At 46.4% G+C, this 18,707-nt stretch overlaps 1 long non-coding RNA gene across 10 annotated transcripts in view; it reads left to right on the top strand.

Annotated features, from left to right (window-relative positions):
• Positions 1 to 18,707, top strand: part of LOC105605336 (uncharacterized) — a 327,912-nt gene that overhangs the window by 113,950 nt on the left and 195,255 nt on the right. For 7 of the 10 annotated variants that reach the window (XR_009598762.1, XR_009598758.1, XR_009598763.1 and 4 more), the window contains one exon: positions 4,067 to 4,210. This is a non-coding gene — a long non-coding RNA (uncharacterized LOC105605336). Of the gene's footprint in view, positions 1 to 4,066; positions 4,211 to 13,976; positions 14,160 to 18,707 lie in introns of all 10 variants that reach the window. The other 3 variants (XR_009598760.1, XR_009598759.1, XR_009598764.1) reach the window with 2 other exon arrangements.

Raw genomic sequence — 18,707 nt, 5'->3', positions numbered from 1 at the left:
AGGCAGTTCTGTTTTTTAGTGTTTTTTTTAGTGCTGTGATTATTTCCAGATTAGTGCTTTTTGTCACAATAAACCACTGTGTTTCAACTGCTGGCATACTTTTATCCCAGAATCGGGAATTATGGATTTTAAAATAGTATCCAGGTATTTAGGGGTTCCCAGGTGGCTCAGTGGTAAAGAATCTGCCTGCCAATGCAGGAAGCATGGGTTCAGTCCCTGTGTTGGGAGATCCCCTGGAGGAGGAAATGGCACCCTACTCCAGTATTCTTGCCTGGGACATCCCACGGACAGAGGAGCCTGGCAGGCTACAGTCCATGGGGTCACAAAAGAGTCAGGCATGAGTGAGTGACCGAGCATGCATGTACTGATCCATGTGTTTATCTACAAAAAAACTCCGTAAAATTGTTTGCCAGAACTGTAACTGTTTTTATGATCCAAATTTATAAATCTTGGAAGAACTAAATGCTTGAAATAAAATACACACAAGTCAAGTATTGGCCCATTAAAATATTTTTTTAAATAAAATATTTATTCCTGCAAAGGATAAGTGAACCATAATTTACTATGGGTTATATACTGCTTTTATCCTTAGAGTTGTCACAATAGATAGGTGGGATCATTATATATTATAAACATAACATATATATACATGCAGCCATAATTCACAGAAGTGTATGTTCATACAGATTTTATAGATACTAAATTATACATTTATACACATAAAATCTAATTTGGAAACAGTATGCTCAGGCCAAAACAGCTTTGCTTACTTTAGTTTTCAATATTCCTGTCACTAGCATGGATTTTATTTAAAACCTACTGGAAAGACTGAAGCTGAATCTCCAATACATTGGCCACCTTATGTGAAGAACCAACTCATTTGAAAAGACCCTGATGCTGGGAAAAGTTGAAGGCGGGAGGAAAAGGGCACAACAGAGGATGAGATGGCTGGATGGCATCACCGACTCGATGGACATGAGTTTGGGTAAACTTTGGGACTTGGTGATGGACAGGGAGGCCTGGCGTGCTGCAGTCCATGGGTCACAAAGAGTCAGACACGAGTGAGGGACTGAACTGGGTTGACTGAAAGCATTTAATTTGCAGATGAATATTTATTTAACAGAGCCAAATTAATACTAATCCAAAATAGCCATCTTTCTTTTAGAACAGGCTGTAAACCTTTCAACTTCAGACTTAGAAGCAAGAAACAAATGAAAGGGCAGGAGGGGAGAGGAGAGAAAACCTTTTGTTTTTTAAAAAAAATTATTTATTTTAATTGGAGGCTAATTACAATATTGTACCTTTCAACGTCTAGATGTACAGGAAGGGATCATGAAAAACACTTCAGATATGGCCTGTTTATTAGCGTGAAAAACTTCTTTCTGCTTCTCTGGGAACAAAAACATCCACTTTGCAAAGATAACAGCTTCACAGTCTTGTGACCAGGGGGAGAAACACCCCACGCGACCAGGGGGAGAAACACCCCACCCTCCCTCTCCAGTTTTATGAAGCGTTTGTTAATAGCTGGTCTTAGGACCCTCACCCCATTCTCACGTTTGACAGTTTCTAATTCAAAGATGATGGTAGTTTTTATTTTACTATTTATTTATTTCTAATGGGAGGATCATCGCGTTATGACATTGTGCTGGTTTCTGCCATACGTTGACATGAATCGGCCACAGGTGTATGTACGTCTGCTGTCGTGAAGCTCCTTTCCACCTCCCAGCCCACCTCCCTGTAGGTTGTCACAGAGTTCCCTGTGTCATCCGTCAAATTTCCACTGGCTATCTTACCCTGGAGGCTCAGATAATAAACAACGTGGGAGACCCGGATTCAGTTGCTGGGTCAGGAAGATCCCCTGGAGAAGGGAGAGGCTACCTAATCCAGTATTCTTGCCTGGACAATCCCATGGACAGGGGAGCCTGGTGGGCTATAGTCCATGGGGTCGCAGAGCGTCGGACATGAGTGAGCAGCTGAGCACACATCTATTTTACATATGGTAATGTGTCTGTTTCAATGCGTCTCTTCCCCTTTGTTCCAACCTCTCCTCCCCGCTCTGTGTCCACAATGGCCTGTTCTGGAAGAAATCCTTCTCTTGGCTTTCAAGCAGCCAATCAGCGCACCCGTAGACCTCACTTTGATCGTTGTTGCTACTGGTACTGCTAAGTCACTTCAGTCGTGTCCGACTCTGTGTGACCCCAGAGACGGCAGCCTACCAGGCTCCTCCGTCCATGGGATTTTCCAGGCAGGAGTACTGGAATGGGTTGCCATTTCCTTCTCCAGAGCGTGAAAGTGAAAAGTGAAAGTGAACTGGCTCAGTCGTGTCCGACCCTCAGCGACCCCATGGACTGCAGCCTACCAGGCTCCTCCGTCCATGGGATTTTCCAGGCAGGAGTACTGGAGTGGGGTGCCATTGCCTTCTCCCACTTTGATCGTTACTGTAGAGAAAAGGAGTCCTAGACTTGATTGTTCAGGCCTCGTGTCTCTCGTACACACACCCTCCTAGTGTCTTTTCAGGTGGATAGTGAAAGTGAAGTCACTCAGTCGTGTCCGACTCTTTGCTGCCCCGTGGACTGTAGCCTTCCAGGCTCCTCTGTTCATGGGATTTCCCAGGCAAGAATACTGGCATGGGTTGCCATTTCTTCCTCCAGGGGATCTTCGTGACCCAGGGACTGATAAATGTAACATGCTTGAATCATCCCAAACCCATCTGCACACCCTGGTCCGTGGAAGAACTGTCTTCCACGAAACTGGTGTCTGGTGCCCAGAATGTTGGAAACCGCTGCCCTTGATGACCTCCTGATGCCTTAGAACAGGAGTGACCGCCCTTGGTTATGAGTGTGTCTCAGGATGAAAACTGTCTGTCACGCCTAGTTCTCATGAATGAGGGAGTTTTGTGTGAGAACGGATGTTCCTTTTGGTCTGGTCCTGAGAGCAGCGATGAGCAGCTCTGAATATCTGTCTGATTCACTGGTCTTCCCTCCTCACACCCGAGTGTCTATATTCTTGTTGTTATTCAGTCGCTAAGTCATGTTAGACTCTCTGTGACCCCTTGGACTGCAGCATGCCAGGCTCCTCTGTCCTGAACTATCTCCCAGAGTTTGCTCAAATCCAAGCCCACTGAGTCGGTGATGCCATCTAACCGTCCCATCCTCTGTCATCCCCTTCTCCTCCCGCCCTCAATCTTTCCCAGCATCAGGGTCTTTCCAGTGAGTCACCTCTTCACATCAGGTGGCCAAAGGATTGGAGCTTCATTTTCAGCATCAGTCTTTCCAATGAATACTCAGGGTTGATTTTCTTTAGGATGGACTGGTTTAATGTCCTTACTGTCCAACGGACTCTCAAGAGTCTTCTCCCACACCACAGTTTGAATGCATCAATTGTTTGGCGGTCAGTTTTCTTTTTCTTTTATTTTTTTTAAACACTATCAATGAAAAGGCAAAAAAAAAAAAATCGATATAAGTAGCGTCTTTTTTCGTGTCTAGGCTGATTTGGGATTGAGTTTGCATGTCCTGCGAATCCGTTACTATCATGAAGAATAATCCTTTGGGCCGAATATGCACCAAATTCTGGAAAGCTGGGATTTTCTTGTTGTGACTTTGCTGGTATGTCAAAGACACAAATTAATATAATTAGAAAGTGAAAGTGAAAGTTGCTCAGTCGTGTCCGACTCCCGCAACCCCGTGGACTATACATTCCATGGAATTCTCCAGGCCAGAATACTGGAGTGGGTAGCCTTTCCCTTCTCCAGGGGATCTTCCCCACCCAGGGATTGAACGCAGGTCTCCCACATTACAGGCAGATTCTTTACCAGCTGAGCCACAAGGGAAGCCCAAGACATCCTTATGTACCCAGGCCAGGTGGGTTCATGTCTCAAGTCATTGGAGGTCCGATTGGACAAATCTCAACTATTATCATAGTCAGCAAACATTTAAAAATAAGTCTGCCCTTTCTGTGGCCTTGGTTTTCTTTGAGAACATTATCATGGTTTAATTCAAGTATGAGTAACTAATGAGATAGAACCTGCAGGGTTGTTTTGTTTTTTTTTTTTCCCTCCAAACTCCAGAAGATTTGCCAGAAGTTAATCTTCTCAAGAGGAAATCAAGAATGGCTCCCTGCAGGTAATTCAGTGTGTGGAGCAGAAGTGAAAAGATGAGTTGAAATGAAGCACAAAATAAGAAACCGTGGATTCCTGAAAACCAAGCCTCAGGTGAGACCCTCAGGACACCCCGTGTCCCCAGGCTTGCTAGCGTTTTCTGCTTAATTTATTTCTGGGGTCTAGTTTTGTAGCAGCAGCCCACCAGACTCTGCATGAATTCGGCCTCTGAAGTCTGATTACCAAGATGTGAAAAATGATGGAAGTCACTGAAATGATCAGATAGCATCTGTCAGATAACTTTTTGGCAAGGTTCCCAGCTTTTCATTACTTAAGAGAAAACAAATGATGTGTTCCCAGCTTTTCATTACTTAAGAGAAGGAATGAAGAAAATCTCAGAAAATGTTAATCACGACTGAGGTGTAACACCATCATGTACCTCTGAGAATATCCCATGATTAATTTTTTTGGCCTTTACAGCTATTTCTCTTCCCTTTGAGATACAACTTTACAGTGGGGAAAAATACTTTTTTTTAACCTATCAAGGACTTATTAGCCAGTAAGTTTCCTTTATGGTTGATTCTGTATCATGTAAGGATACAGTTCATTGAGGGAGTAAATAAAAAGAAAGAAAACTTGGCTAAATGATGCAGTTTTTTTTTTTAATGTGGACCATTTTAAAGTCTTTATTGAGTTTGTAACAATGTTGTTTCTGGCTTCTGGTTTGCTTTTTGTTACAGTATTGTTTCTGTTTTCTGGTTTGGTTTTTGGCTAAGAGGCATCTGGGATCTTAACTCCCAGATCAGGGACTGAACGCACACCCTCTCCATGGGAAGGTGAAGTGTTAACCACTGGACAACCAGGGAAGTCTCTCAGAATAGTGTACAACGTATACCTGAGGGATGGCTTTCCAGGCGGTGCTACTGGTGAAGAATTTACCTGCCAATGCAGGAGACTCAAGCGACGTAGGTTCAATCCCTGGAAGTTCCCTGCAGGAGGGCACGGCAACCCACTCCAGTACTCTTGCCTGGAGAATCCTGTAGACAGAGGAGCCTGGTGGGCTACAGTCCATGGGGTCTGAAAGAGTCGGACACGACTAAAGCTACTGAGCCCATACCTGAAGGATAGGGTGGAATGAAAGTTTGTGGCTGATAGTAGGTGGTTTCAGCTTTCAGAATATCATCAACATGTGGGAGTCTTCCGACACCAACTCAGGTTACGCTGTTCGCAGTCTCCTTACGAAATGCCAGAGCTCCGTCATCCTCGTCTTCTGTCCTATTTACCCCTGGCAGGTGAAACACACGGCAGCTGGTGAAACCTGAACTTCAGCGAAACAGGTTTTCATTTGAGCGTGAGGTATACATATGCTAAACAATTTACTCCTGTTTATCTGAATCTTGAATTTAATGTGATATCTTCTTTTTTTTTTTTTTTTTGGTGACAGACAACCCCTGAAGCGCAGTGCCTATTTTCATGTACGTGAAATTATTTGGTCAATAAAAACAAAGTTGATTAGCCAGCCTAGCATGGCGGCTGCTCCATATGAAGGAATGTAGAGCACCCAGTCCTTTCTCTTGGAGAGGAGGCCAACTCACTGCGGGAAGTGGAGCATACTGTCCTTCATCCTTTTTTAAAAAATTTTATTTTAATTCATTTCTGTGTGGCTGTGCTGAGCCTTCCTTGTTGCATGTGGGCTTTCCCTAGTTGCAGAGAGCGGGGGCTCCTCTCTACTTGAGATGTGCAGGCTTTATACTGCAATGGTTTCCCTTCTCGTGGAGCACCAGCTCCAGGGTGCACAGGCTTCAGTACTTGTGGCAGCATGTGGGATCCTAGTTCCCGGAGCTGGGACTGAACCCGTATCCCCTGCATTGTAAGACAGAGTCCTAATCACTGGACCTCCAGAGAAGCGCCCAGTTTCACTTTTTTTGACCTCAGTTCAGTCCAGTGGCTCAGTTGTGTCCGCCTCTTTGTGACCCTGTGAACTGCAACACCCCAGGCCTCCTTGTCCATCACCAACTCTCAGAGTTTACTCAGACTCATGTCCATCGAGTTGGTGATGCCATCCAACCATCTCATCCTCTACTGTCCCCTTCTCCTCCCGCCTTCAGTCTTTCCCAGCATCAGAGTCTTTTCCAATGAGTCAGTTCTTCGCATCAGGTGGCCAAAGGATTGGAGTTTCAGCTTCAACATCAGTCCTTCCAATGAACATTCAGGACTGATTTCCTTTAGGATAGACTGGTTTGATCTCCTTGCAGTCCAAGGGGGCAGGGGGTAGTTAGGTAATTAAAACAAAGCAAACATTTATATGTGAGGTATGTAAGTTAGTCATCAGAAGAACACCAACACTTTTGAAAAAGCCCTTGAAAAAGGACGGAAACAATTTTACACCTGTAGCAGCTTTGAGAAGTAAAATTGAGCCAAACAGGTTAAGGATGTTGAAGGGCATACACATTTGATACACAGACAGGACATAGTTGGTCCATTTCCGGGAAGTATGCCTTGTATAGTTGGACATCTCCCTTCTTGCTGGACACAGTTTCCTGATCTCTAAATCATCCCGTGCCCCTTGCTTGGGTAGGTCAGTTAATCCTCTGTGTTGAGCTCAGTCCCCTTCTAGCTGTAAGGACTGTTGTGGTACGTAGCGTCAGGCCCCCATCTGCTAGTCTAACCCTGGTTTGGCACAAAAGAAGTAATAACCAGGTTCCATTTCACTCCTCTCTTGTGACATGCCCCCTCTCCCGCCCTCTTCTGGTTCCGGTGACCAGATGCATGCTCTGTGATCTCACTGTCCTTCCTGGATCCCTGGTGGCTCAGATGGTAAAGAATCTGCCTGCAGTGCAGGAGGCCCGGGTGGGGAAGATGCCCTGGAGAAGGGAATGGCAGGCCACTGCGGGATTCTCGCCTAGAGAATCCCATGGACAGAGGAGCCTGGCGGGCTACAGTCCATGGGGTCTCAGAGAGTCGGGCACGACTGAATGGGCATGGGACTGCACACGGGTGCGGCTGTACACTCTCCGTCTCTGTTCGGCTTATCACACTTAGCCTAACTGTCCCTTTGGAGACTGTGCTGAGCGTGCGTGTGAGAAGGTCTGTGGCCTGTGAAACACGTTCACCTGGCCCCTCTCCCCACCTTCTGTCAGACACTCACAGCCAGACGTGATTGCCGGAGACAGAGGAGCGCATCGCAGCACACGGAGATGCTTTTTTATACGCCTCTGTGATTTTGTGGGAAGACAGTGGGGGACCAGCATCACCTGCTGTTTTATTAATTTAATTTAGCCCGAGAGACTTGGCTCCCAGCCGGGCTGGGCTGTCACGAGGTCTGATTGCACGCCCTGAGGTGCATTGTTCAGCCACGGCTGGGGTTGGCACCTGACTGTTGGTTGTTGGCAGATCGTCTACCTGCCTGGAGAATCCCAGAGACAGAGGAGCCTGGTGGGCTGCAGTCCACGGGGCCACAAAGAGTGGGACACGACTGAAGTGACTTAGCAGCAGCAGCCAGCAATGTATTGCTAAAGGGGTTGGAGAGCTGACAGAGGGCAGTGACTGCATCCCGAGGGCATCCTGTCTGGCTGGCTCCAGACTCGCATGTTTGCTGACCCTTGACCACAGACGATCGCGGAGATGGACACGTGGCAGTGATGGCTTCTGTTTTCTAGAAGCAGGGATTCCCCCGACCACAGACACACACTTTCCTCCGTGGACCACAAGAAGGCTTATCTCAGTGGTACTTCTGAAGTGATGGCAAGGAGAACTGGAACCATCTGGGGCCCTCTCCACTGATAACAGTGACCGGAGCCAGTAGAATCCAGGTAGAAATTAAGATGTGAAAGTAAGATGTTAGTCGCTCTGTCAAGTCTGATTCTTCTCGACCCCATGGACGGCAGCCTGCCAGGCTCCTTCGTCCATGGGATTCTCCAGACGAGAATACTGGAGCGGGTTGCTATTTCCTCCTCCAGGGGATCTTCCCGCGGCTCCTGAATTAGCAGGCAGGTTCTTTACCCGTGAGCTACCTGGGAAGCCTAATTGAAACCAAATCCTTGGAATGAGAAAGAATTAGTTTCGCAGTCTTGTCTGACTGTGCGACTGACTGTGTGACTCCATGGACTATAGCTCACCAGGCTCCTCTCCAGGCAAGAATACTGGGGTGGGTTGCCATTTCCTTCTCCAGTGGATCTTCCCACATCTCCTAAATTAGCAGGTGGGTTCTTTACCCATGAGCTACCTGGGAAACCTAAGTGAAACCAAATCCTTGGAATGGGAAAGAATTAGTTTCTCAGTCTTACCTGACCCTGTGACTTCATGGACTGTAGCCCACCAGGCTCCTCTGTCCATGGGTTTCTCCAGGCAAGGATACTGGACTGGGTTGCCATTGCTGTCTCCAGAAGATCTTCCCGACGCAGGGATCAAACTCAGGTCTCCTGCGTTGTAGGCAGAATCTTTACCATCTGAGCCACTAGGAAGGTTCACAGAAATTAAGACAGCTCTGTATGAATGTTTCCAGCTTACGGACTGTTCAGCATCCTTCCTGACTGTTACTGTGATGGTAAAAGCTAAGTAGCTGTAACAAAGAGACAAGATACATCACTGGATCAAAAAGGACAGATGCGCACTTCTCTCTCACCCGGAGCGTACAGGCAGACCCAGCTCCCACTGGGCATTCGAGGTCCCAGGAGAGCAGGAGCCCCTTCCCATCGTCACATGGCTCCCAGTGCCAGCTCTAGGTGCCGCACATTTCAGCCAGCCACAAGCGAAAGGGAGAGAGGCCCGCTGAAGCACTCATGAGGACCCAGACATTTTATGTGAGAGTTCTGTTCACACGCCACTTCCGAGGACCAACTACAGACTGCGTCTGTGCTTGGAGAGCAGGAATAAAGTGTGCTGTGCCCATTAGCACAGAACAGCAGCAGATCACAGGGGGAAGGTTAGGGACACATGCAGAAATCAGCCGAAGTCCAGTCTAAAAGACGTGGGGGCATACTTCCTGTTGGTGCAAGCAGCAACGAATCTGCCTGCGATGGAAGAGACACAGGAGACCTGGGTTCCATCCTTGGGTGGCGAAGACCCCCTGGAGGAGGAAGTGGCACCCCACTCCAGTCTTCTTGTCTGGGAAATCCGATGGGCCTGGCGGGCTACAGTCCATGGAGGTCACAAAGAGTCTGACATGACTGAGCACGTGTGCACACAGAGAGCAGCTTCCTGGACTCCATTCTCAGGGGAGTCCCAAGAAAAGAATCCCCACGTCCCATGCGGTGAGAGAGCATCCAGCTCAAAGTATGGTCTAGAGAGAGGTGTAGTTTTCTTCTTCTTCTTCTTCTTCAGGTGACTCCCCATCACCCTCTTTTTTTGATTTAAAGAGAGTAAAACCAGGGACTTTCCTGGTTGGCCCAGTGGCTAAAACTCTGGAGCTCCCAGAGCAGGAAACCCCAGTTCCATCCTTAGTTGGGAAACTGGATCCCACATGCTATAGAAGCAAGAGTTCACCTGCTGTAGAGATTGACTATCCTGTGTGCCACAGCTAAGATCTGGCATAGGCAAATAAAAACAAATATTAAAAAAAAAAATTGCCTGCCCTCTTGCATATAAAGTGTCAGTGTGGTAACAGTGTGCGTGTGAATATCTTTGATCAGAAAATGAGAGAATAAGAAGCAAGTATAACAGGTGGCAACTGTGCCATCTTAGCGGACAGCAGTCTTTCTGGTTCTGGCTTTGTTGCTTGGGTCTCCAGGGGGCGTATCCTTGCTCCCTAACTCTTTTTGGCCACGTGTTAAGTTGAACATTGGGCAACATGCCCTGCCTGGCTTATCCTGGAGACCTTTAGAAACCTCCTCTTTATTTCATATCTGTACGGGAGCTTCTGAAGGAGCTTCTGAGCTTATCCTGGAGACCTTTAGAAACCTCCTCTTTTTTTCATATCTGTGCAGGAGCTTCTGGTCCTTTCCAGGCCAGGCTTGTCGTTTCCCTGAGAATATAAATTCCTGAGATATGTTGTAGGTTTCCGTTTTAGTTGCTACCCAGGAGGTTCCTGTGTCCTGTTCCCTTTTTCCCAGAGTTCTTTCCTGGAAAATGGTCTCCATAGGAAACGGACCTGTGGACACAGGGCGGGTGAGGGGAGGGGAGGGTGAATCGAGACAATGGCATTGACATATGTAGACGACAATGTGTAAAGTAGACAGGGAGCCCAGCTTGGTGCCCAGTGATGGCTGGGATGGGATGGGGAGGCAAGCTCCAGACGGAGGGGGTCTGTATTTACGTATGGCTGATTCAGGCTGTGTGTAGCAGAGACCAGCACAGCATTATGACGCAATTATATTTCAGTTTAAAATAAATTTTTAAAAGCTTTATTTTATATATGTGAAAAAAAGGTCTCGAATCTGCCTTACATATTTGACTTCTTAGTTGAACCCCAGGTCTTTCTCTCTTGTCTTAACTCTTTCTACCATGAGGTCATCTGATATATTAGATGACACTGTGAATCACATCATCATCTTAGGGCTTGATTTTTTTTTTTTTTTTTTTTTGCCTGAAATGACTAAATATGGCATTTGAGAAAGCTTTTGCTCAACATTTGAAACTTCTGTGATGGACGGAAAGAGTTTTCTTTTTCTTAATGTTCTGAATGGCTCACCTCCCCGTTTTCCTTGCATCTCTGCTTATACTGCAAGTTAGCCGATTATTGCCTCTGTTAATTTCCTTTTTTTTTTTTTTAATGCCTTAGTAAAAGCAATAAAGGATGGCAAACAAAAGAACTTTCTGGCTTTTTCCATTCATGCCATGCAAAAATCACATACTGCACCTTTTTAAACTTATCATCTGTTACACATTTACCAAATATTTTAAAGGTTTGTTCAAGGTCATCAGCTTTCTCTTCTAAAACGTGAGTTTCCTTGCTACTGAAACAATAACCCAATGCCATTTTGTGGGAATAATTTTTGTCCTTCGGTGCTGTGCTTGATGTACCAGTTTCCACGTGGGATAGTTTTATCAGCTTGTCTTAGCATCGCATGCTCAGTAGACACTGTGGAATCTAAGCATTTTAAAGAAAGTTCCCAGGTGCTTCAGTTGGTGAAGAATCTGCCTGCCAACTGCAGGAGATGGTGGAGACTTGGGTTCAATCCCTGGGTGGGGGAAACCCCGTGGAATAGTAGGCAATGGTAATCCGCTCCAGAATTCTTGCCTGGAGAATCCCACGGACAAAGGAGCCTGGCAGGATGCCGTCCAGGGGGTTGCAAAGAGTCAGGCACAACTGAGCAACTGAGCTTACAAAAATGACGATGCTGGAATAGTTGCTGAGGAAAATTGGGAAACTCTTGCCAGTCCCATCAAATGCGATTGACCTTTAGCAAGTAACTGAATCCATTTATATTTGAACCATCCTGCTGAGGCTGCTTTCTCTTGAAACAAGCCAGTACTTCTGGCCAAAGTATCAGAGGCCACTAGTAAATCAGAAATGGAATGCAGAGTCCAAGAGGTAGTTCCAAATGGTCAGCATCAGTGCTACCCAAATTGTAGGATTCATGCAAAGTTGGCCAGACAGTCACCATCTTGATCTGATGAGTATTTTATTTGGTGTGTCAAGGCATGAGGACCACTTTTTTGGTGTCGGGGAACGTATGTATACAGTGTCTGTTTACAAATTCCCTGTTCCCATGTACTGAGATCCTGGGATTACTTGGGGAAAAGTGGATAATTCCTCTATACATGACTGTGGGAAGACCCACCCTTTGTGAATGTCACTTCTGTGAAATCTTTCCTGTTGAGATTCCATGGAAGATTTTTCACTTCTGGCTGTTGACAGAGAAAGTAATAGCGGGTAAATGGTTTGCAATGTGAATTTAAACTAATTCTCAAGATGACTCACAAAAGGAATTTATCATCATTATATTACTTTGCGGTAACTGGCATTATCCAAAAAAAAGGCACATATTTTCTAAATGAAAAAATGCAACTCTTTACAGTTTTTCCAAAGGCAGTAATTTATTTATACTTTAAGAAAGGGTACTGCTTTTCTTCTTTTTTTACTTGTAATATTGAGCTCATTTTTTTTTCTCATATTGAAAGTTCTTAAGAATTGACTGTAATATATTTTTAAAATTTTTATTTATTTATTATAGTTGGAGGTTAATTCCTTTACAATATTGTGGTGGCTTTTTGCCATACGTTGACGTGTCCCCCTGTCCCCAACCCCCCTCCCACCTCCCTCTCCATCCCATCCCTCTGGGTTGTCCCAGAGCAGTGGCTTTGACTGCCCTGTTTCACACGTCGAACTTGCACTGGCCATCTATTTCACATATGGTAATATACATGTTTCAGTGCCATTCTCTCAAATCATCCCACCCTCGCCTTCTCCCACAGAGTCCAAAAGTCTGTTCTGTACATCTGTGTCTCTTTTGCTGTCTTGCATATAGGGTCATCGTTACCATCTTTCTAAATTCCATATATATGTGTTAGTATACTATATTGGTGTTTTTCTTTCCGGCTTACTTCACTCTGTATAATAGGCTCCAGTTTCATCCACCTCATTAGAACTGATTCAAATGCATTCTTTCTAATTGCTGAATAATATTCCATTGTGCGTATGTACCACAGCTTTCTTATCCATTCGTCTGCTGATGGACATCTGGGTTGCTTCTATGTCCTGGCTATTGTAAACAGTGCTGCGATGAACATTGGGGTACACGTGTCTCTTTCAATTCTGGTTTCCTCGGTGCATATGCCCAGCAGTGGGATTGCTGGGTCATATGGCAGCTCTATGTCCAGTTTTTTAAGGAATCTCCACACCCTCTCCAGCATTTACTGTTTGTAGATTTTCTGATAGCAACCACTCTGACCAGCCTGAGATGGTACCTCATTGTGGTTTTGATTTGCATTTCTCTGATAATGAGTGATGTTGAGCATCTATTCGTGTGTTTGTTAACCATCTGTTTGTTAGCCATCTGGAGAAATGTCTGTTTAGTTCTTTGGCCCATTTTTTCACTGGGTCGTTTATTTTTCTGGAATTGAGCTGCATGAGCTGCTTGTGTATTTTTGAGATGAATTCTCTGTCAGTTGCTTCATTTGCTATTACTTTCTCCCGTTCTGAAGGCTGTCTTTTCACCTTGCTTATAGTTTCCTTCGTTGTGCGACAGCTTTTAAGTTTAATTAAGTCCCATTTGTTTATTTTTGCTTTTATTTCCATGACTCTCTGAGGTGGGAAGAACTGACCGTAATATTTATTTCAAAGGTTGCTGTGGCAGCTGTCCAGGCTGTCTCACTGGTCTTCTTTCTTGGATGTTCCCAGTTGACTCTATGATGCGAATTTATGGGTTGGTTTGTTTCGGACACAGTTTTATAGCAACAGGAACACAAGCTTATTTTAAAGTATGATTTTTGATTTGGGGATTTTCCATTCTCTCTTGACATTTAGAGATGGATATTAATAACTTACATGTATAAACAGAAAATATATATATACACACACACACACATATACATACATATATATATATAAACCCAGGTCTCCTGCATTGCAGGGTGTTTCTTTACCAGCTGAGCCACCAGGGAAGCCATATATATACATACATGTACATACACATACATATACATACATATACATATACATATGGCTTCCTTGGTGGCTCAGCTGGTAAAGAAACAGCCTGTAGTGCAGGAGACCTGGGTTCGATTCCTGGGTCTGGAAGATCCCCTTGAGAAGGAAATGGCAACCCACTCTAGTGTTCTTGCCTGGAGAACTTCATGGACAGAGGAGCCTGGTGGGCTACAGTCCATGGGGTTGCAAAGAGTTGGACATGACTGAGCAATTAACATGCTATATATATATATATATATATATATATATATATATATAAAACATATAAATATATATTCTTCAATCCTGAAGGAAATCAACCCTGAATATTCACTGGAAGGACTGATGCTGAAGCTGAAGCTCCAATCCTTTGGCCAGTTGGCACTAAGAGTCGACTTACTGAAAAAGACCCTGATGCTGGGAAAGACTGAGGGCAGGAGCAGAAGGGGACGACAGAGGATGAGACGGTTGGCTGGCATCACCGACTCGAGGGACGTGAGTTTGGACAAACTGTGGGAGATGGTGGAGGACAGGGAAGCCCGGCGTGCTGCAGTCCACGGGGGGGGCAAAGAGGCGGACAGGACTTGGCGACTGAAGAGCAAGGACGCTGTAGAGTAAGTGCAGGCAGAGAGGAGGTGCGGAAGGGAGGATGCCCTCCCTTTCTACCGTCTCGCTCTCTCTCTGCACTTCCACCAGGTTAGCACAAGATTCACGGTCTCTCTGCGCCCCACTGTCTTTTCCCACGGGGGAACGGGACCACGTACCCGTTGTGACTTCAGGACGAGGATCGGCGTAAATAGCTCTGCTTTTTCTCTGTCTGTGCTTCTCACCCAGCCTGCCCGGTGGGTGAGACCACATGTTCCGGTCTCAGCCTCTGTGGTCTCAGCTCCCATACGCTCATACATGGCTGGGGTGTGGCTGCGATCGCTTGCAACTGTCCTTCCTCAAGTGGGAAAATGGAATCTTCTGGGACTCGATTTTATTTATTTATTTTAAAAAATAAATTTGTTAATTTTAACTGGAGGCTAATGACTTTACAATATTGTAGTGGTTTTTGCCTGGAGAAGGTAATGGCAAGCCACTCCAGTACTCTTGCCTGGAAAATCCTATGGACAGAGGAGCCTGGTAGGCTGCAGTCCATGGGGTCGCTAGGAGTCGGACATGACTGAGCGATTTCACTTTCACTTTTCACTTTCATGCATTGGAGAAGGAAATGGCAACCCACACAGTGTTCTTGCCTGGAGAATCCCAGGGACGGGGGAGCCTGGTGGGGTGCCGTCTATGAGGTCACACAGAGTCAGACACGACTGAAGCGACTTAGCAGTAGCAGCAGCAGCAGTGGTTTTTGCCATACACTGACCTGAATCAGCCATCGGTGTACATGTGTCCCCCATCCTGACCCTCCCTCCCACCTCCCTCCCCAAGGGATTTGATTTTAGCCCATTGTTGATAAACATAAGATACATATCTTCTAATCTAGCTCTTCTCAGTAATAAAGGTGCAAGTTAGCTACCTACCAGGGAAGTTAGCTTCCCCGGTGGCTCAGATAGTAAAGAATCTACCTACAATGCAAGAGACCTGGGTTTGATCTTTGAGTTGGGAAGATCCCCTGGAGAAGGGAATGGCAGCCCACTCCAGTATTCTTGCCAGGAGAATTCCACTGACCAGAGGAGGCTGGTGGGCTCTAGTCCATGGGGTTGCAGAGAGTCAGACACAACTGAGAAACTAACACTTTCCACTTTTCAACCATCCACCTGGCAGACGACTTTGCAGAAGGAAAGGTGAAATGATCTGAGAATACCGAAGTACTAAGCCCAGGGCCTTGGTTGGGAACCTTGAGAACTAGACATAGATTTAGAATTCGGGAATGACTCCAGTAGCAAGTTGACTGAAGCTTCAGATAGGGCTTGGGCTCAAAGCTTCTGGCCTTGGCCTAACCAACTGGCTCTGCTCAAGTTGGAATTTTCCCTTCAGTGAGTCATTCCAGCTTGGGCCATATTGATAACAGACTCAAAAATGTTTTCAGGGGATAGGTTATCTTAAGTCAAAAGCCGCCCCAGGAAGCACGCTGGCTGAGCATGCCTGTGTGGGACTGAACAAAATGTGGGCCTGAAGGTACAGGGTGATGTGACTTGACCTTGAATCATAGAGGCCCTGGACGTATGAAGATCCTCACGGCTACCGCACAGCTTACATACAGACTCGTAAGGCATCACAAGAGAGGAAGGGACTTGTCTGAAGGAAAATGTGTTATTTTCATTGTCGTATTTATGGTTGGTAGACATTATGGAGGCAGGTATTAACAATCATCTGCTTTTGGTTTTTTTATAGTCTATGACAATGTATTAACAAGTATTATTTTTATTTTTTTAATATAAATACAAGTATTATTTTTAAATGTACTTACATGAACCTTGAAATTCACAAAGTCTGAAAAATATCAAAACAGTTGGAAGAAAAGTAGACGCGTGTAAGGTAATTTGATAGCCAGAATTTCATGAGTTCATGTCAGGATTTTACTTCTTTATTAATATTTTTTGGCAGAGAGGCATGTGGGATCTTAGTTCCCTAACCAGGGATCGAACTGGCACCCCCTGTATTTGAAGCATGGAGTCTTAACCGCTGGACCACCAGTGAAGTCCTCAGTTCAGTTCAGTCACTCAGTCGTGTCCAGCTCTTTGCAACCCCGTGGACTGTAGCATGCCAGGCTTAGCTGTCCATCACCAATTCCTGGAGCTTGCTCAGTGGGGTCCTGAGTGCCAGGATTTTAAGTTGCATCTAAGCTCCCTGCTTGTAGGGGAGCATTAGAATGTGAAGTTGGAGATTTTAAAAAGCCATTGAAACTATGTTGACCCCCCTACCCTGCTGCCTCCACCCCCAGTGGCTTAGACAGTAAAGAATATGCCTGCAATGCAGGGCGGTTTGATCCCTGGATTGGGAAGATCCCCTGGAAAAGGGAATGGCAACCTACTCCAGTATTTTTGCCTGGAGAATCCCATGAACAGAGGAGCCTGGTAGGACATGGCTGAGCGACTAACACTTCATACTGTGCTGAGGTTGCCACAGGGAAAAAATTGCCTGCAGCCAATTGTGTTACATTTAAAGTTGTTCTTAAGCTCGGTCACCTGAGTAAAGTGTGGAAGCAGTTCTCTTGGATTCAAGCCTTAGGTTATGAAGAATCACTTAGCATCAAGTGGACTAGGTTGGCTTTGAATTGGAACGTTGTTTAATGTCATCAAATGGCCCCAGGTGTCAGAACTCAGTGGGATTGGATTTAAATTCCTGAAGTGTGGAAGTGTTAGGCACTTAGTTGTGTTTGACTCTTCGTTGCTCCGCGGACTGTAGCCCACCAGGTTCCTCTGTCCATGGCATTCTCCAGGCAGGAATATTGGAATGGGTTGCTATTTCCTACTCCAGGGGGTTTTCCCCACCCGAGGATTGACCTCACGTCTCTCTCGCGCGTCTCCTGCATTGGCAGGCAGAGTCTTCACAGAGCACTTGCGTCACCGGGGAAGCCCACAGAGACCGTAACGGATGGCAGAAAAACTGTGTATCTACTGCACACGTCACAGTTACAGACTGTCCTGTGAACTGCATTTGTTGTCAGGGCCGGGATCCCCGTGAGCCACTCAAGTCCAGGGTCCAATCCGTCCTCACTGAATATCTCAACATTTTGTTCCTTGTGGGATTTTTTCCCCCTCTTTAGATTAAAAAAATACTTTTAAAATTTATTGATTTTAATTGGAGGATGGAGAATTGATGCTTTTGAACTGTGGTGTTGGAGAAGATTCTTGAGAGTCCCTTGGACTGCCAGGAGATCCAACCAGTCCATTCTGGAGGAGACCAGCCCTGGGTGTTCTTTGGAAGGAATGATGCTAAAGCTGAAACTCCAGTACTTTGGCCACCTCATGCGAAGAGTTGACTCCTTGGAAAAGACTCTGATGCAGGGAGGGATTGGGGGCAGGAGAAGAAGGGGACGACAGAGGATGAGATGGCTGGATGGCATCACTGACTTGGTGGACATGAGTTTGGGTGAACTCCGGGAGTTGGTAATGGACAGGGAGGCCTGGCGTGCTGCAATTCATGGGGTCGCAAAGAGTCAGACACGACTGAGCGACTGAACTGAACTGAATTACAGTCTTGTGATTTTTTTTTTTTCCATACATCAATTTGATTTAGATTTTTAAAAATAATGTATTAAAATATCGTTTAAGCTGATTAGTTTTATTTGGCCGTCAAGTCCCTTCGATTGTGGGCCCAGAATGCCTTGTTGCCCTTGTTTTAGGCACGAAGGTGGAGTTCCAGACTCGCCTTGCAGGAGGCCGCACCTGCAGTACCGGCAGGCCTCCGGGGCTGAGTGGTTTGCAGACCCCAGTGGTTCCGCTTTCAGAGGTCATGACCGCAGCCACTGGGACCAAAGGCTGCACGGGGTGGACTCCACTGAAGGCAGCCTTGGCTTGGCTCCAGAAACACAGGGCTCTGACGAATCAGAGAGTTGGGGAGGGTGTTGGCTGGGAAGAGTTTGCATCCGGCTTGGCACTTCCGTTTCTTTTCCAAGATTTTACAAGAGGCGGCTAGAGAAAAGACAAGGCCACTCTCCCAAGGTTTGGAATGTGATGAGAAGATCTGAGAGGGGGAGGCATCAGGCAGTCTAGACCAGGAGTGGTGCTGTTTCATGCACCTCCCGTGTGTGTGGGTGCCTCCGTCTCCCACAGCGTCAGCCCTGGCTCTGAACTGCACGTGGGGGTTGATCCCTTCTGCCCAGGGGACCGCTGTGCGCATGTCGCTCCCGCGTGAGCTGATGGGTCCTGTGCGTTCCGGCAAGGCAGGCCCCAGACCCACTGGCTCCACCCGCAGACCCACTGGCTCCATCGCCCAGACCCACTGGCTCCAGCCCCCAGACCCACTGGCTCCATCGCCCAGACCCACTGGCTCCATCCCCCAGACCCACTGGCTCCATCCCCCAGACCCACTGGCTCCATCCCCCAGACCCACTGGCTCCATCGCCCAGACCCACTGGCTCCAGCCCCCAGACCCACTGGC

This window comes from Ovis aries, chromosome X (assembly GCF_016772045.2).
Source record: "Ovis aries strain OAR_USU_Benz2616 breed Rambouillet chromosome X, ARS-UI_Ramb_v3.0, whole genome shotgun sequence".
In the NCBI taxonomy this organism is placed as follows: domain Eukaryota; kingdom Metazoa; phylum Chordata; class Mammalia; order Artiodactyla; family Bovidae; genus Ovis; species Ovis aries.
This window is presented reverse-complemented; position numbering and strand designations above follow the sequence as displayed.